The sequence below is a fragment of the Lissotriton vulgaris genome, chromosome 3_1 (assembly GCF_964263255.1).
Source record: "Lissotriton vulgaris chromosome 3_1, aLisVul1.2, whole genome shotgun sequence".
NCBI classification, from domain to species: Eukaryota; Metazoa; Chordata; class Amphibia; order Caudata; family Salamandridae; genus Lissotriton; species Lissotriton vulgaris.
In genome coordinates this window covers 2,014,259,050-2,014,277,982 of record NC_141689.1, presented here as the reverse complement: position 1 = coordinate 2,014,277,982, position 18,933 = coordinate 2,014,259,050, and the positions used below count along the sequence as shown (strand labels likewise).

The 18,933-nt window shown below is 42.7% G+C and overlaps 1 protein-coding gene across 2 annotated transcripts in view; it reads right to left on the bottom strand.

Annotated features, from left to right (window-relative positions):
- PRIMPOL (primase and DNA directed polymerase) overlaps positions 1–18,933 on the bottom strand; it is a 497,760-nt gene that overhangs the window by 218,522 nt on the left and 260,305 nt on the right. The gene's annotated exons all lie outside the window — the stretch shown is intronic.

The following is an 18,933-nucleotide window of genomic DNA, read 5'->3' as shown; positions in this document are numbered from 1 at the left end:
ACCAATATAATCTACTATATCAGTCTGATTACTAATGAATTGTCCATCTTAAATAGGCTAAATTTCCTAGTATGTATTTGTTGTGTCCATGTAGCTATCATGCATGTTAATATGTATTAAATGTTCTATTGTTTTACATTAATTGTTTATGTGACCAACCCCCCCCCCCCTCCCCGCCCTGCCGCCCCATTAGCCATGATATATTTTTATATCGCCAGGAATTTTGGCGTTATTATAATGTCTGGTGGCAGTGGGATGTATATAACAGCACCTTTTCGCTGCGAATTGCACTTATTGTATAAACTGAAGCATTGATAATGTCATGTGCCGGAAATCATACCCCGTGGCACACCATGGTAATGCTATGTGAAGCGCTTACGGCTCATTTTAGGGTTCGATACCAGCCGCCTCGGAAAACTTTTTGAATTGCCTTCCTACTTTCAGTGTTAATTTTTAACCTTTTAATTTTTAAATCATAATCAGTGAAATTATCCTTAGAAAACAGTGTAGTATAGTATTTTGACAAGTAGGTTGTCCATCGAATATAGTTTTCCACTCTTAAAAACCATCTGGATCATAGAGACTTTTTACTAGCTCTATGATGATGCCGTCGTTCCCGGAGTGATATTACTTCCGCGTTTGGCGCGTTCCTCAACAAACGCTGGGAGTCCGACGAGTGAAGCGCTTCTCGAATGAAAGGTAGGGCATGCTTTCCTCTTTTCTAAACTCTAAAACTCTTGAAGTTCCCTTATAATGCGCCCGTTGGTTCAATATAGGTTTTAATCTATTTCAGGTTGAACCCTTTTTGATTAAGATTACGGGGGATATAGTTTGCCACGCCTCGAGTGATGGCTATTCAAATTCTCTCATTGAACGCGAGGAACTTGTCCCAACAAGGGGTATGTGTACACTTTGTTGCTCCTTATTGAATTAAATGAGCCTCAAGTCGCCCGGCATTTTTTACAACAAAATCACATTACCTTTCAGAGATACTGATGTGACTTATGCCTAATCTGCACGATACTCTAGTAATGTTTGGACACCAGTGCAGTTTATATATAATAACCGTTGGCAAATAATCAATACACTCATCGTGCACAATTGGATAACGTAAGGTACGTAAAACATCCCCCCCCCTTCCCCCATTTTATCTATAAGCAGAATGCTCGTGAGGCTGTCCTACAGAGTTTTTATTATTATATATTTGTCCTCTAGGTGAAATAATATACCCCTTTCCGGTGTGAGAAAGCCCACATACGGATATCTGTTCTTCAGGTGGAATAATATACCCTTTCCCGCTGTGAGACACTCCACATACGGTTGATATACTTCCGCTCTTCACTTTTGCGGGTAAGCCTTGCCCCTTTTGGGGTGACCTTAACCGCATCGCTGCTGCTTGAATTCTCCTCCTGTGCTGAACAATGCAGAACAGGGTGTGGTCGTGACAGAACCATTCCGTCATCAGCACAGCTCAACCGTGACTGAAGTAATGGTTCCATCACCAGCATCGAAGGGGTTAAATTATCAAGGAATAGTTAGATTAGTGCAACAGACTTGCTATGCCCTTAATCATTTTAGGGATTACCAAGCCTTGGTGATATTGCCCTTCCTTCTATTGTCCTGATGAAGGCTCGCACGGCCGAGGTGTAACCTACCCGTCGGGCCACTAGACGAGTCGAAACGTCGACGCCCAATTTTTGATCTCACCCGGACCTTGATCCACCCCCCAACTTGACTTGCTCAATTTGGAATTTATGTCCATTTTGCATGGATGAATTTTTATATGAATAATATTATGGCTGGGTGTCTATTTGGACGGTGATTCCTAAACCGTTTTTTCTCCATTGTAAAGATTGTAATCCACTCCTTGTCACAAATTTCTGATTCTTTCTATATTTTCTCTAAACACTTCTATCATCTCTTATCACGTCTACCTTTGCACATCCCCTCTTGGGGCATAATCACCTTTAATTAATTTGCTGTACTAATGTGATTCTTGACAGTACGGAATTGATATTCAGAAATTGTTTTTATGAATTATGAAAAAATATCTATTGGATTAGCAATGAATTAAATTGCTTGGTAAGAAATAAGTCTGTTGCTTTTGTTGTATCATATACAGGATTCATCACATTGAGCTGTTGAGTTATGATATGCTCTAAATAATGTTTTGCCTGAGTATTGACTCATGTAATATCTAATTGATAGTAAGGACCATTGTTTCTCTTATCGCACTTCACCCAGGTCCTTGACCTATTGGGTTGCCCAATTTTTGAAAATGGTTACCCACAATACTCCAGCGTTTTCAACTGAGCCTTGAATGTCCCTAAAAAAGTTATGAATCGCCTCCCCAATAGTCTGTCTGAAAACAGGGTCAGTTAGTGAAGGCAGTTGCAGCCGCCACGTAAAAGGTGGCCGTTCACAAGTTGGTAACTGCAATTCCAGGATCACCGGCGAGTGATCACAGAGTGTTCGTGCCATGTGACTAACCTTCACTCCCAATGTACAAACGGCCTCGGTAACAAGCCAAAAGTCTATGCGGGACCACGTCCCATGTACAGAGGATACAAAGGTGCTTTCTTTTACCCCAGGATGTTGAATATGCCACACATCATGTAAGTTTCCCGCCCCTATAACCCCCAGCAACGTCCCCAATGCTTGCTTAAGTCTGGCTGTACCACTGCACACACGGTCTAGGGCTCCATCCAAGCTCACATTAAAATCCCAGAGAATCTCAGCCGATGGGAACCCAGCGATACGACACCATACATCTGTAAAAAAGGAAGGGTCATCTGTATTCGGTCCGTATATATTGACCAATAGAACATTCAAGCCCACCAACTGACCATGAACCATCGCCCCACGTGAGCACTGCTCATCAGTGTCAGAAATCAGGACAGTAAATGGGACTCCCTTTTTAACAAGCATTGGAATAGCCAATAGGTCTCGCATTTGGGACCTTGTAAGTCTTTAGCCATGCAACAGTTGGTGTTGTTGCACCAAGGATATTCTGCTGCATAACTAAATACTTATAGGGTCCAAAAAGCGAGACCTATTGGCTATGCCAATGCTGGTTTGTTTTTTGTTGCTGTTTTGTTTAAGTTGCCAGATCTACAATAGCTGGACAATGGTTTTTGTTAACAGTTCTTTGCATCAAATGAACTTGTTTTCATTGCTCTGAATGTTGTTTCCGTTCTGGTTGTAGGAAGCAGTCATTCCCGGGGGTGTGGGGGCTGCCTAGCTGTGCGCATGCGTCAAACTTTGCAAATGAGAAAAAGCTTGGTGCAGGCGCAATTTACAAGTGTGGAGTGAGTGAGCCCCAGGCAGCATGACTCACTCACACAGGAGTTCATGCACTGCACCTGCATAGTTTAAGGAAACTCGACCCACTCCCTCCTGGCATCAAACACATATTTACCAAGAAACTCTGAGAAGAGCCTGCCTGCTGCACTGAGGGCTGGTGGTGTGGGTGCCTGGTAAAAGCGCGCACTGATGGTTGGTGGTGTGTGTGCCTGGTCAAAGTGTGCACTGACGGCTGGTGGTGTGTGTGCCTGGTGTAAGCGTGCACTGACGGCTGGTAGTGTGTGTGCCCGGTGGAAGCGTGCACTAACGGCTGGTGTTGTGTGTGCCTGGTGAAAGCGTGCACTGACGGCTGGTGGTGTGTATGCCCGGTGGAAGCGTGCACTGACGGCTGGTGGTGTATGCGCCTGGTAGAAGTGGGCACTGACGGCTGGTGGTGTGTGTGCCTCATAGAAGCGTGCACTGACTGCTGGTGGTGTGTGTGCCTAGTGGAAGTGTGAACTGACGGCTGGTGGTGTGTGTGCCTAGTGGAAGCGTGCACTGATGGCTGGTGGTGTGTGTGCCTGGTGGAAGCGTGCACTGACTGATGGTGTGTGTGCTTGGTGGAAGCAGGAGCATTCACAGTGATAGAAGACACAAATGAAACTGACGAAGAGGGAGGGGGAGTGTGAGCAGAGGAGCATGATTCACAGCTAGAAGAAACAATTGAAGCTGACCAAGAGGGAGGGGGAAAAGGGAGGGGGGTTGTGCAAGCAGAGGAGCCAGATTACAGCAATAAAAACTGGCAGCTGTGGACGTGCACGAGCTCGTGAACGCAAGCTGTAGCCAGCAAAAGCCTCTGGTGGCACTTTTAAAAGCCACTTACTAAATGTCTCGCAGGCGAGACCAAAAAAGGATCATTACGCCCCATGCATAGGTGGAGTAAGAGGACGCTAATCGCACACCCGCCCATCGAGCACCCACATTTCGTTCCGAGGCCCTAGTAAGATGGTTCTCTCTTGGGGAAACGCCACTTGCACATCCATCCTGTCCAAGTATGCCAGTACTGCTCAGATTGTTTGGGGGTATTTAGGCCCCGCACGTTCCAGGTCAGGCCCTTTACTCTACCACTCATACCATGGCACACTATCATTAATAAAGAATATCCCAGCCCTTGTGATTGCGGTTAGGTGATGCAAATCAAAGTCCTGTTTCCGGTGTAAAGACAATGCCAGAACTGTCCCCTGAACCACAATCCCCGCAACCCCCACCGAATTCAGCTTCCCCAACTCGCCAAAGCCATCCCCTTGTGATACAAACTGCCCCAAACAAAAACAATAAAGAGTTACTGGTTTGTGAGGTACACTCATTCAGGGGAAGGGGGTGGGGGGGCGTTGGAGTGCTCCTAACCTCCCAACTAGCAGGAGGCGGCTGAGCAGGTCTATTGACTGTGCCACAATAACCATTCAAGAGCACCCCAGAGTGTAAACTGTTATGAGCCCACCGGCCTAGGCGAGCAACTACTGATATAGATAAACAGCTTTCTCAACACATTTTGTACCACACAGTAGAGAACCATAAGATAATGTTCCAGTTCCTGAAATAACTAAGTTCCCCCCTACAGCTCCTCATCGTCGAGTGTCGCACTAGACTCCCCCCGCTTCTGCTTCAGCTGCTTTGCATGTTCGAGAGCCGCCTTAGAGTTGGTGAAGATGTTAGAGTTCCCATAAGGGCCGATCCTCAATCTAGCTGGATACAACATCGCATAAGGGACCCCTTCAGACTGCAGGATTTGTTCACAGTGCCAAATTCCCTGCAGGCGGCCTGTACAGCAACTGTAAGGTCAGGGAAGAAGGCCAAAGCATTCCCTTGATAAACAATAGCACCCTTAGCTCTGGCCATCCGCAGAATGCCATTGCGATCCCCGTAGTTCAGCACCCTAGCTATGATAGGGCGGGGAGGGGCCCCCGTGAAAGGCCGCGCTGCAAGGGAGCGGTGCGCACGTTCCACGATAAACATATTGGACAGCTGTTCAGTACCGAAGCTCTCTTTGATGAGATTTTCTACTAAGGTCTTCATTTTTCACACATTGGTGGATTCCGGCAGCCCCGTGAGTCTAATATTATGGCGGCGGAACCGCGCCTCCAAATCCTCATTCTTGGCCTGAATGAGTGCCAAGACCTTCTCCATATTTAGTGTTTTACCCTCGACCTCACTCAGGCCATCTTCCGTCGCAGATACGCGTTGTTCCACCTCACCCATGCGGGTATTCTGTTTCTCCAACTGCGCGGACATATGGTTCAGCCGGTGGTTCACAACCACCATTGTACCCTCTATGGACTGGAGGCTGCGCTGCATCGCCAGCAACGTGGTCTCAAGTGAAGGGGGGGCATCGCTAAGGGCGTCCGCCTCGGAGTCCGAGGCCGCTTTTTGTGTCATTTTCGTAGATTTTCTTGCCTCAAATATGAGACGAGGCTGCAATTTATCCGTACTTCCCATTGCCAACCACATGGGTATGTGCTACCTTGATAGGAAGTGCAATATGTACCAAGGACTGACAAACTCCACAGACCAGCGCCAAGAGCAGGATATGTAGACAGAGGGTAATCAGCCCACCCACATGAGCAATGCCGTATGGAAAGGAGTTTGCACCGATCAAGCTCCCTACAGTTCTGCACTGAATCGTGAGGGTGATGTAGAAAAGGTCCAAGCAACGGGTCCCCCGATATCTAGGCCAAAAGAATCTGCTCCCACGCAAGTCCAGCTGCCACCCGCTGTGTTGGACAGGCCCCGGGCGGTCCGCCGCCTAGTTCACAACCCTAAAGAACTCAGCCCAGATGACGACCTGCACATCGATATCAGGGAATACCCAATATAAGGGGCTTACAGTCAGGATATGCTCAAGCTCACAGTCCCCACTCTAGGCCCTCCACCTCGCGGGCAGAGCAGCAGACGCCAGTCAAACAGGCCACAATACGACGTGCAACACAGGCCCCTCAGTCTCACATCAACCGCCATCAACTCAGGGAGAGACCTCTGTAGCAATCTTCTCCAGGCAAGGGGGGCAGGCGACCAATTCCGATAATGCCGGTGGGGAACCAGCACTTCAATGCCAGAAGAGTCCACACACCACAGTTGAGCAGCGCAAGGCCACAGGGTTCCAGCAAGTCTTGTACTCAAAAACCACACAGCCAGGGCACTTCCATCGCCTATCAGCAGATGCCCGGATCGCGATCACATGGCCAACGGCACCGCAGCCACAAAGCGCTATTTACTGTGGAGCTCAGCGCTTAGTTCCTCACGGTCTTACAGTCTCCCCGCGCTTAACAGCACGTCCCCCACAGCAGTCGCAGTTCGCACTAGGTCAGGACTGCATCACAGGATCAGGCCGCAGAGGTAGTGTTGACGGCGCTCTAGGACAGCAGGCCGCAGGAAGGGGATAAACTCATCCTGTCCTCCACGGCAACCCAAATTCTGGCATGCAAACTCCAGCAGGCTGTTTTCTGAGCTGGCTGCTCCCGCGCCCCACTCCGATCCCCTGAAGCTCCCCACAATTTGCAGAGCACAACCCTCCTCCAGGGCCCATACCCACCTCCGCAGCTGCAGGCCTTGTCAGGCTGTGCTCCACTCACCGGGGTCGGCACCGGGAGGTCGTAGCGGTTGGCGGACACCCTCAGATGCAGCCCGGATCAGTAGTGTTATTCGAGCCGCTGCTCCTCGTCCGCACTCTCCGTAACTCCGCACCGCAGATCCTCGATGTCTCAGCAGCGGCCAACTCCGTAGCACTTTGCCCCTGGCCCAGCCGCCCCCACGCAGTGCCGGCTTCCCCCTCCCAGAGCCGCCGGCAATCCTCAATCGTGCCAGACTATTCCTTCAGCTTGGGACGCAGCGGGAGAGCTCAGCCGCGGGGCCGCTCCACAGGTGCCATTTTGAGTGAGCTCGCCCAGGACATGTCGAGCAGGATTCCCAACGCTTAGGTGACTTTAGGCTCTCCAAAACTCCAAAACAAGCTGCCAGGGAGTGTTACCCTTCAGGTCCTGCATAGTATAGTTGTGGATGCTGCAACTTTGTTTCGGATAATGATCGGATATTAGCTTAGCCGTGCAGAGCTACACTAGAGTGGGCCAATTTTGCAGCGCCATCTTCCGCTCCCCCCATTCCCCCAACTAATCTCACCTTTAACAACCACAACAACTCTATCCCTCAAGGAACACATTGCCAAAAAACAAAGACAGCTTGGTACCAGTGAAACTGTTTCTTCCAGAAAGAGACTTCAGTTCAAGGGCTCTTTCTTCTCACATCTGAATAGTGGTAATGCCCTGCTCCACAGCATCCTAGGCTCCAACACTGGCACCCCTTAATGGCATCCTCATTCTATACGCTACAGCTCACCTCATCCAGGGCCAGAAGAACTAAGATCACCCTACCCCATCTTGATGGAACTCCATTGGCTCCCTTTGTTGGCAATCACTATCTTCAAAAGCAGATCCACCCTTTACATAGAACCATGACCAGCACTCCCTACTAATCCTGTGGACAAGGTAACCATCTCTGATGTTTCTTGATGCACCCACAAGCCGGCATCCATCACATTAGAAGTCCAAGAAGTATAACACAGAAAATGTAAATCAGTAGGCGCATCCCATCTGTGCACCTGAGATGAGAAACGACATCCCTGTATTCATAAGGACTGCCCCAATGCTGCTCCAGTTTAGAAAGAATTGAAGACAAAACTCTTTAAAACAAGCATTTGCAATGCAATAGGTCTCGCATTATGAAAGTTTGAGCTATTGGTCTTGTAAATGACAATTTTTTTTATTTATGTGTTGGTTTTGAAAATAGCTAAATTATTAGCTTTGTCATTTACAATGCCAATAGTTATAACTTTCGCAAATGTGACACCTATAGCATTTGTAATGCAACATGTTTTGTATTTACGTGACTTAGATGTATTGATATTACAAATAACAATGGCTTTTAATTTTTTTAATAATTAATACTTAAATAAAAGTGATTCTAATTTATAATGGCAATAGCTTAAACTTTTGTAAATAACTTTTGTGAAGATTATGTTCAGTGTATTTTATTGTGATGAAAATCCAAGAACAGAAGTGAAATATTAATATCTTTTTGTGACATTTGTAATAAAGCTTGAAACATTGAGAGACCATATTTGAACCAGTTGTTGTTGAATGGTTGCAGAGATTGATGCTGTGATGGCGCAGAGTGATGCTGGGGTTGCGCTGAGTGATGCTGGGGTTGCGCTGAGTGATGCTGGGGTTGCGCTGAGTGATGCTGGGGTTGCGCTGAGTGATGCTGAGGTTGCGCTGAGTGATGCTGGGGTTGCGCTGAGTGATGCTGGGGTTGCGCTGAGTGATGCTGGAGTTGCGCTGAGTGATGCTGGGGTTGCGCTGAGTGATGCTGGGGTTGCGCTGAGTGATGCTGGGGTTGCGCCGAGTGATGCTGGGGTTGCGCTGAGTGATGCTGGGGTTCTGCTGAGTGATGCTGGGGTTGCGTTGAGTGATGCAGGGGTTGCGCTGAGTGATGCAGGGGTAGGCTGAGTGATGCAGGGGTTGCGCTGAGTGATGCAGGGGTTGCGCTGAGTGATGCAGGGGTTGCGCTGAGTGATGCTGGAGTTGCAAGGGGAAAAAACGAGTCTAACAGAGGGCAGAAGGGCACAAAAAGCGAGTCTAACAGGGGCAGAAGGGCACAAAAAAGGGTCTAAGAGGGCAGAAGGGCAGAAAAACATGGGAAAAAACGAGTCTAATAGGGGCAGAAAGGCACAAAAAACGAGTCTAACAGGGGCAGAAAGGCACAAAAAACGAGTCTAACAGGGGCAGAAGGGCACAAAAACGAGTCTAACAGGGGCAGAAGGGCACAGAAAACGGGTCTAACAGAGGGCAGAAAAACAAGGGAATTATGGGGAAAGGAAGAACACACAAGTGTCCTTAAACACATAACTTTGATGAGGGTCACATAACTTTGATGAGGTGGGACTTACGGAAGTACCTACTTTCAAAGTTGGCCTTCCATCAATATGTGAAACTAATACCACCTGCTAAACACATTTGACTACAGAAGTGTTTCCAAGCTTCTGTGCCAAACACTTTTGCCAACAAAATCACTACTATCCATGCGGGTGTGGGGAAAGAAGTAACCATAAAAACACTTGTGTCCCTTCAGAGCCAGCAGAGTGCTTGAGAAGCTCGTGACACAAAAATAAAAAATGATTTTATTTCAAAAAAAGGGTGAATGTTCACAACCAAAGCTTTCCAGTTTGAAAGTAACACAACAAGTAAGCACTGAAAGCTCTGCAGTGTTACTGCCAATGTCATTCGCATCAGCTCATGTCAGATGTTTTTCACTACACGTGCACCACAAAAATAACACTTAGCACCGAACATTTGTAGCTTGTCCGTGACATTAAGAACACCCATAGCTCGGTGCCTGGAAGAGAGAGAAATAAACAGCAGGGCGGGGTGGCGGGAGAGGGAGTTGTCGAAAGAAAGAAAATCAGGGACAGAAATTAGGAATTCCAGATATGGACAGGGAGAGATAATGACAGACAGGCAGAGCAGGACAAAAGTCAAAGATAGGGAGAAGAGAGAAAGTCTGACACAATGCTACACAAAGATACAGCGAGAGGGCGAAAGAAGACAGACACGAAGTGGCAGAGAAAGACAGATGGAGAGACAGGGAGAGAGCGTAAGAGTGACAGATGGCTAGAGAAAGATGAGGAAATAAAGGGGAGGCAGAGAGGCATAAAAGAGAGAAAGCAAAAGAAAAACATAGCCAGGACGTTACAGAAAGATAAAAAAAGAGGAAGAAAAAATGTGAAGTCAGAGTGGGGCGGGGGAGAGCTCTTCGAAATGTGAAGCTCTCGGCGAGGGGGGAGGAGAAGTGAGCAGGTCCCTTTGAAGCAAGCACGGCCTCGCAGCCGTGAAAGAAGTGTGAACAAGCAACAAATGGCTTTCATGTGGTGATGCGAGGCAGGCGGATAGAAGCGCGTTTACGAGACCACATGCACTTCTGGAAATCCGCATTTTTCAGAGCTTAGTTTAGCTCTTAGTTTAGCTCCAATAGTTTTGTCCTGTTAATTCCTTGCAGAATGGAATAGGACGAGACCTAAAAAACAGTACATTACAACGCTGCAAAAATCCAGAAACTTACCAGATCGTGGTACTGCACAAGCATGTTATGCCATGTAAAAAGTACTTGTAGAGCACACTATTATTCGCGAAGGTAGCCTGACGCTGAGCAGTTGTGATTTTCTAGTCTGCCTAGGTTGCCTGGCACAGCCGGCTAATCAAAGAGCCATTTCTTCAGCTTCTTTTGGAATTCAAGAAGTTAGGAGGATGCACTTATATGCTGAGGGAGGTTGTTCCTGGCTTTAGCAGCAATGTATGAGAAGGTCCTGCCCCTGAATCTATTTCTGTATAGGTGTGCTGTGCCTGTGTTACTTAGGGTACCTTTGGCGCACCAAGAGCAAGCCTGTCTGCATACATCCACGCCCCGTCTACAACCATACCAAGACTGTGCTGCTTTTATGAGCAGCTTGGTCTATTCAAGAGATAATCTTTTACTGATACATCAATTTCTATGGATGACCAGATTTTCCTATTCACTATCAATAAGAATAGGAACTGTGAGACTGCAGACTGTGGGAGGCAGAGGGAGGGGAAGGCCCCCAAAGACTCTTTGCCGAGACCTAAACTTTGTAATTTGTTGGTCTCATCGCTTCCTGCTCTCATTTGTTCTTTTGGATTTGAACATGTGCAGTTGATAATCATTATCATGTACTTCTAAAAAAGAGTTCCAGGGTGCAGCTGATAATTATCGATCATGTATGTCAGTGATTGACAGATCGATGGCAAACAACTCCTTGAGTTGAAGACAAAACAAAACTGTTTATCTTTGGCGGACTCTCACCTAGCTTCTCTTTTATCTGGTGGCCACAAGAAATGAGCCAACCACCTGTACCTTCACTGTCAGCAAAAAACACATGGTGGTTATCTTTGAGTCTGCTCTTTCATTTGCTCCTCAGGCACACAGATTAAACTCCATCTATTGTTATCATCTACTGGTTGTTTAAAGTTTGGTCTTTGCTTCGAACAGGGATATCGCATATCAATTATACAGTTGTTGATTTGATCTCGCCTGGATTACTCTAACTAACTGTATCCTGGCTTTCCAAAAAGCTTTGTGAGAGACTTCAGCTTACGCAATGCAGCTTGACTTTTGTTAGAAATTCCTACAAGTCACCCAATTTCTCAACATATACCTATTTTACATTGGCTTACAATTCAGAAACAACTGTCATGAAGCGTTTTCTGGTATATGACAAACAACCAGTCTATCTTGCATTTTGTCTTATTGTCCAAGTCGGATTCAAAGTTCATCCCCGATAAGTTTGGATGTCATTCCCAGTTAAAAAACACATCTATAGCATGGAGTTATTCGGGCTTGTATCTTGCAAAGTTCTGGAATGATCTTCCTCTTAGTATCATATTGGAATCGAACCATATTTCCTTCTGCAAATAAATCAGGAGTTGGCGATTTAGCCCTTCTCTTTTAGCCTAATCTTACTTCTGAATGCTGGAGCAACTACTTGGGCAGTTGCTGCACTTTATAAACTGTTTCATTCATTCATCCATTCATGTAATATAGAACAACTAGCTGTGTAATATCATCCAATATTGCATCAAGGTATTCTTTTGCCATTATAATGACTGGAATTAGAATGTTTAGGGCTTTTTTAAAATACTTTTCATGACAAAAATGCTGGAAAAACAATGGATGATTGTGACGGCCAGAGAATTTACTCGATTCTGTGGCTGCAGTGTTTAACTACATAGTTATGGATTTACTGCATCTGCCACATAATGTACTGGTTTCACAAAAATGTTGTGTCCGTCTCAAACAGATCAAAACCATACCACCAGAAAATGTGCCTCATAATTTATTATTTTTGCTACATAAATTAGAGAATCTTATCACATGATTTGATCCTCCATACTGCATAATTGTTGTAGCCCTTTAATGATAAAGCTCTGCAAAAATGGTTTGGTGACTCGTTCTGATAATAGGGAAATGTGAAATATTTTCTATATTATTTCATGTTTCTCTGTGAAATATAGGTTTTTATAATATATCATGTGGAACAAACGCATCAAAATGTGTATAATATATATTATATATACTCACATTTTTTAACTACCTACTGGCCTGTTTTGTATGGCTGTATGTAGCTTTATGTAGTGCTCTGAGCCTACTGGCTCAGGCTTCAATTGCCACTTTACATGATATTAAATAAACTGACACCCTCATTACTCAAAGCAGCGACGGTGGTGATGGCTTCCAGTCTAATGTCGCAGTGACACCTTTAGATATTGTTAAAAGTTGGGAAAATGCTGGACTCACAACAGTAAATTTAAATGCCAGCCCAATGGAAATGGAGAAGGAGAAACAAAACCCATAGTAATACTAGAAGAGCCACACTTATTGCAAAGGCTATTGATTTTGAACAAGGAGATAAACAATGCAAGATATCTTTCACAGAATCCCATACTGGAGTGCTTGTATTTAGTCAACTTTACATGAAAGGACTGTTTTGTTAAAAATGAATCCATTAGAAACAAGAGAATTAATAAAATGTTGAAAAATGTATTTCAACCCAAAATTGTTCTATGATAAATATGAAACAATATTTGCCGTCTGTAACATTTTTGTCCCGTGTATGCTTAGTAAAATTACCTTCTAGCGGACTCTGAAAACTCTTCATGTTCAACTTATAAAGGGAAACTTTAGTGCCTGCTCAGAAACCGGTTTCAGTAAATTATGGGAATGACAATTAGGTTTTTGTTAAAGGACTTGATGAATTTGCCTAATGCAAGTTGTCTATGATAAGCATTTGGGATGAAAGACAAGGCAGAACTAGAAGTTACAATTCATCCGCTTCTTCTAACCTTTGTCCTTTCTTCACTTTCAATTCAATCAATATGTGCCGCAGTGATGTCAGATGGAGCTATTATTTTCTTTATAGTGCATCATGTATTTTTAATACTCTTCCCCATGTGGTTTTATTGTTCCTTATTTTAAACATGTATCAAATTTGTAATAGCTTATGCATGCACAAGCTCCTACAGCTTACAATAAGAAACATATGAAGATGAGTGAAACGCTGGGACGAAGGGCGCTCTTAAAATAGCTATTTTTTTTAACTTGTGTAATGAGGTAATGCTGGAACCCTTTAACATCTATGCACACCAGAAGGAATCTGAGTCAATTACAGTTGATAGGGGAAATTTACCAGTATCCCAAAGTAGGAAGATTTTGAGACACAAATATGTTGGCTGAAGCGGGTACAGTATCAGAGCTTTATTTGGTCTCTTTAAACCAGGTGTGAGGAAATTATAAGCGATTAATTTGGATATCAGATGCAGATATGGTGCAGAGAGAATAATACAATGTTCGATTTCAGTCTGACTTACACTTCTACAGAGGAGAAGTATTGAGCAAAGTAGAACTAATAATCAAATTAATATGAATGAATACTTGTGCCATGACATTATGCCATGCTTAGATTCACAAATGATTACAAATGAACAGCCAGGAAAATATAATTGTGAATTTATAATTTTTGGGAAACAAATCTTCTATTTTGACATGCCCATTAAGAAAATAAAAAGAACAGTTGAGAATCTAAACTACAATAAGCAAAATGTCAAGAATGAAACAAAGTTTAAATTGGGTGGGTTACAGTTTTTCGTCAGTATCAGGGATGGCACAGATGGGGGTGAGTATTCTCATAGGAAAACATATCCGGTTCGAAATTGAAGGGTCACATTCAGATCGGAGTGGTAGATGGGCATTTGTCTACGGGAAAATAAATCAAGTAAACATAATACTTGCCACAATATATTCACCAGTTATAGACGACCCATTGCCTATTTTGTATCTAAAACAAGCACTGACGGGCATACCAGGTCAAATAATACGGGGGGTGATTTTATTTTTTTACAAAATCCCATAATCGGTTCGACCAGAAAAGACCGGAGCTAAAATAAACCGCAAGTGGCGATTGCCCTGCAAAGTTGCAAAACAGATTTGGATATTTTGGATGGCTGGCGTTTTCAAAATCCATCTAAACGTGAATTGTCTTGCCACTCTGCAAAATATAACTCAGCATCTAGCCTGGATTTTTATTTAATCTCACATGGTCATGAAATTAGTAGCTATAAACATTTTCCAAATGCCGTCTCAGATCATGCACTAATTAAGATGGAAATAAATATAGGCAACTTGGAAAAGGAAGGATCGAAAAGATGGTATTTTAATAAACTAAATCTTGCAGAACCTCAATGGTGCACAGAAATCGAGAAGGAGATACAGGCTTTTAATCTCAACAGAGGCTCGGCCCCAATCAATGTAGTATGGGACGCCTTTAAGGCTACATTAAGAGGTATAATCATCTCCAAAGAAATACCAAAACAGAAGGCTAAAAGGGAGGAGAGAGTTGCTCTACAGATAAGTTTGGCCCACGTAAATCAAGAGCACTATAGAAATAAGACCCTAGCTACTAAACAAAATGTATTGAACGCAAAAAAGAAAATGAGGGAATTCTATAATGAACTAGGGGATGCAGCTAGCAGTCTATACTTACAGAAGCTTTACGAAGAGAGTGAGTACACAGGGAGACTGCTAGCCTGGCAAGCCAAATAAAACCAAGTTCGTAATAGAATTGACTGCTTATACGATACAGCAAACAAAGCCCATATGAAGACCACATCGTCTATAGGTGAGATGTTTTTCAATCATTATAAGGGGATTTATCAGACCATTGAACAGGCTACGAGCTAAACCATTTATGAATTTTTACAGGAATTAAAATTCCAAAACTAGGAAATGTTATAAAAACCTGCTCCTCACTTAGTTTACAAATGAAGAGCTAGATGTGGTCATAAGCTCTTTACCTAGCGGTAAAGCCACTGGTGAGGATGGTATCCCAGGGGAATTTTTCAAAGTATTTTCTGGAACTCCGAGTACCGAGTTTTTAACACTTGCTAATTATTTATTACAAGGAGGGTTACCGCCAGAATCCTTTCACACTGCAGTCGTAGTCAGTATTTTAAAGAATGAAAAAGATAGAAAATGTAAACTCATATAGGCCAATAAGCCTATTAAATACGGACTACAAAAGTTTTACCAAACTGCTTGCTAATCGATTAAATACAATGGTAGGATCACTCATTGGAGCAGACCAGTGTGGCGTTATAGCAGGGAGACAGCTCCACACTAATACAAACTTTTTACTGGAAGCTTTGGATTTTTCTAGTGTTAACATGCTAAAAGCACAGATCTGGTTTTTAGACGCTGAAAAGGCTTTTGATCTTGTCTCATGGAACTGCCTCTTTGCGATCCTGGTGAGTTTTGATTTCCCAAATTAATTTATATTTTTATTGAGAGAATTTTATAGGCACTCTCAGGCGCAGATCGTAATTAACTCAGTAAACGTAGGGACATGACAAATAAATAGAGGCACTCGGCAAGGCTGCCCCCTTTCTCCAATTTTATTCACCTCATTTATTGAACCGCTGGCTATTGTAATTAGGGGGAAAAGAGCTCACACAGTACCAGTATTTGGAATGACTAACATAAAACTTTATGCCGATGATATCGCTTTATTTTTAAATCCAAAGTTAGCAAGCCAGTTGGACATTTTGAAAATGTTTTCGAATTTCCAAAAAATAGGTGGTTATAAAATAAATAAGCCCGAAACAGAAATCATTTTATGTAATTGCACTGTAGACACCTTATTAACTGACTTTAGGCAGACATATGATACCCGCCCTAAGAGGTATTTAGGAATTTATAAAACAGGAAAAATGGAAGATCTCGATCTATTAAATTATATGCCACTACTAAAAAGGGTGAGTTCCGAGTTAACTCGATGGAATCAACTCCCATTGTCAATAATGGGACGTGCTGCCTTAATCCGAATGTCTATTCTTCCACTTTTTAACTTCCTCTTTAGTGCAGTTCCATGTGCAATACAGATTTCTTTTTTAAGCTAATAGATGGTATGTTTTCTTCTTTTTTATAGGGAAACAAGATACCGAGGTTGGCACTTAGCACTTTAAATTGTTCGGTCAAAGAGGGAGGATTGTCTCTTCCAAATATTAGAGACTACTACTATGCAACATTTGCACATCACAGTTGTAGTTTTTTTTTCTAGATGACTAAGAGGCAGACAATTTTTTAATGAAAAAGATCTTAATAGAACTCAATATTATTGACCCAGTAAGAGTGACCAAGTACCCAAAGAAAGTACGATATAAGACCCTACAATGGTTATTCAAACAAAGAGCCCAGCTCCTGAAATATTATGACATATTAAGAATAAACAGCTCAACTAGACTTGTGAATTTACACACAGGAGAGATGGGCATTTTGGATAAAAATACATTGAGACTCTGGAAAGAAAACGGATATGTTAAAATCCAGGATTTCATTGCGGGGAATAGTTGGAAAACCTGGGAAAAAAATCGAAATGGGGCTTCAACATTTTAACACAATTTTAAAATGGTCCTTTATTAGACTTTATGCTATATTGTCAAAATTAGATATGGGTAATTTATTGTACAAAACCTCTATATGCGAAGCCCTAAATGGTCCCATACAGAGGAAGATTAGTACGTGGATAAAAATCTTTAACGAGGATAAATCACCCCCTCTGTATGAAATGATTAGGGACAAATGGAGGAAAAGAGAGGACAGAGATTAATAGATCAACCTGGGATAAATTAAATAAATATAACAAAACTATATTCCGAGGTGCTAATTTTAAACTGATGCAATTTTTCTCAAAATGGTTGATTTATAGAACACCTTCTTTTCTCCATAACATATATCCCCAAGTAGAAGATAAGTGCTTCCGTTGTGAGGAAAAGGGCAACTGGAAACACATTATATGGGAATGTTCAAAAATACAGAATTTATGGAAGGATATTGAAAAATATCTCAGAAATACAATAGATGTCCAAATCTCGTTTAATGAATCTATTGCGGTTTTTGGTTGCTCTTCTGTTCCCTTTGCCTATGATGAAACTTTATTTATAGCAGCCCTTGTAGCAAGATCCCTTATCCTGCAACTGTGGAAAACAGATAAAGTACCGACTCTTAATGCATGGAGATTTAAAGTATCAAAGATACAAGGGATGGAAAAGAAATATGCATTAAGATCAGGGGCAGTGAAAAAATGTGAGAAATATTGGAGTGTGTTTGAATGCTAGCCCTTCTGGTATTATTTTCTACATTTTCTACTTTTTTAAGATAAGATCTGGGTTATAATTGCTGGTCAAATCGCTTGGGGTCTCTTTTAATGTCTTATACAAATAAGATCTTGTATATTGCACATTGCACTTTAACAGAATCTTTTTTCTAATGATCAGAAACTGGGTTTACACTATGGAGTATTTGTAGTCTGCCACATATGTATTTTGTATAGTTAGAATTCTATATGAGACTTATATGTACTTTGTATTTTATATTTGTGTCTATGAATTCTCAATAAAAATATTTTAAAAAAAGGAATGAAACAAAGTTTGAGGTATAATTGGAAAGTACTCTCTGGACCAGCTTTCTTCAACAAGTGGCTCTCCAGCAACCTGTGAGTAGCTCTGTTGTGTGCAATCTGTCCTTTAGAAACATTTCCTCCTCTTAATTAATACATGTATACCAACATTGAAAAGTGTGTGTTTGAGATTAAAAGGTGTTTATGTAACAGAACTAATAAGCTGATGTTTGAAGAAAAAAGGTTGAATTTATAAAATATATATAAAGCTGGTAATAAGTGATAAATCATGCAGCATTTGGGAGACATATTAACTTGATGCCAGGGGCATGTAGGTATTGCGTATATGTATTATTCATCTGAAGGGATTCCACTTTGACAAAACGGGTTACATCACTACTGGCTGGCAAATGCACCAGATGCACTAAAATTATCACTGCGAATAATCTTGCATATGGTGGTCAAGAATGTAATCTTGTCTGATGTGGTCACTATTACAACTCTAGTAATAGTAGCTAGGAGGATTTTCATTGAACATGAGTAGTTCTTATTACAGAAAAGGTTGGAGATCTCTTCTGGACTACACAAACGCCTTGTGCTAGTCTAAGCTGTATACAGTGCATACACTACCTTTTCTTTTTAATGACCAATTGTGTGATTTGCCATATAGAACGGTCGATAGTATGGAATAGGCGACCCCTAGAATATTTTTGGTGCCTATGGCCGTCTGTACATAATGATTTATGACCCTGAATAACTTGGCACAGTTGTCGCTCCCCCCTTCATGGACCCATGTGTCTCCCTTAATTGCTGGCCTAGTCTTATATCACAATTTATTTTTTAGGTCTTGCATAACCTAACACCTTTTGATTTTCCTGAAATTATGAGTATCATATATACTTACTCATAGGGGCTTTCAGCTAACCTTCTTCAGTCATTGCACTGTTATTGCACCATTCACATTTTGATTTTCCTTTTAAGGTGTTGGCAATTTACAATATATATTTGGTCTTGGGATTTCATGTGTTCAGTTATGCATGGAATGTACTGTACTTATTATGTGAACCTGTACTACCTTTAAC